We start from the raw sequence: 1,233 nt of genomic DNA on the forward strand, positions 1-1,233 counted from the left end.
ACATTGCTGAGCCAATCAGAGCTGCTGCAGAGGATCACGTTACATTGCTGAGCCAATCAGAGCTGCTGCAGAGGATCACGTCACATTGCTGAGCCAATCAGCGCTGCGGAGGAGCCCTGATTGAAGGAGTTTCACTCTCAGCAGGGATTTGAACTTGTGTCTTTAATTACTTCAGCTAAACTCACCATAGCTTTCGGTGTACTTCTAAATCTGCTCCTTAGTCGCATATTTTCGGGGTTGCTACTGCCTCTAGTGGCGTGGAGGTGGTAACACAACTAATATAATTTCATTACTAAATCAGAATACAGCAAAGTCTTTATTATTTATTATACATTTTTCATTCTCTTAAGAATGTAGAGCTAATTAAATAATCTAAACGACCTTAAAGTGGTTCCAGTTTCTCTCGATGGCCAACCTGTTGAAACTGTGGCAGATTTTAAGTACCTTGGTTCGTTCCTGGACAGTCAGCTCAACTTTGCTGAAAACACTGACTATATTTTGAAGAACTGTTCTCAGAGACTCTACCTTTTAAGAAGACTTGGTGATCTTGGGGTGACCCAACTAGACTCTAGTTGGGTCACCCCTATGTCTTGAATTTGGGGGGAAAAAAGTCATATTTTATTTATCACTGCAGAAGGGTTCAGTGACTGCGCATATGAAACTGGTGGGTTTGGTACCTCAGAAAAGGTTAAGAACCACTGATTTAGATGTTGAAAGCTNAATCAACTTTTTTACATGTTTTCATCCCTCTTTACTTCCACACCTCTAAAAATAATCCTGACCAGTAAACAGAGTCAGATGTTCTGGTCCAGAGATCCGGCAGCATCATGCTGTGGGATGACGGGTGAACGTGCAGCTAGAAATATTATGGGATGGTTTAGATCACAGCTGATTCATGTGTTAGAATGTCCTAGTCGAAGTCCAGACCAAAATCCAACTGAGAATCTGCTCAAAATATTGATAACAGAAGTTTATTCTAGCCCAGTGGTTCTTAACCTGGGTTCGATGAACCCCAGGGGTTCGGCGGAGCCTCTGCCGCGGAAGTAAAGACACCTGTGTAAAGTCGTGATGACGCCCCGCTTCGCCATCACTCGCTGCAGAGGATCACGTTACATTGCTGAGCCAATCAGAGCTGCTGCAGAGGATCACGTCACATTGCTGAGCCAATCAGAGCTGCTGCAGAGGATCACGTTACATTGCTGAGCCAATCAGAGCTGCTGCAGAGGATCACGT

The 1,233-nt window shown here is 44.2% G+C and overlaps 1 protein-coding gene across 1 annotated transcript in view; it reads right to left on the bottom strand.

Moving 5' to 3' along the window:
• Positions 1-1,233, bottom strand: part of LOC103131082 (heat-stable enterotoxin receptor-like) — a 25,424-nt gene that overhangs the window by 18,926 nt on the left and 5,265 nt on the right. The window lies entirely within an intron of this gene.

This window comes from Poecilia formosa, unplaced genomic scaffold (assembly GCF_000485575.1).
Source record: "Poecilia formosa unplaced genomic scaffold, Poecilia_formosa-5.1.2 Scaffold716, whole genome shotgun sequence".
Taxonomy (NCBI): Eukaryota; Metazoa; Chordata; class Actinopteri; order Cyprinodontiformes; family Poeciliidae; genus Poecilia; species Poecilia formosa.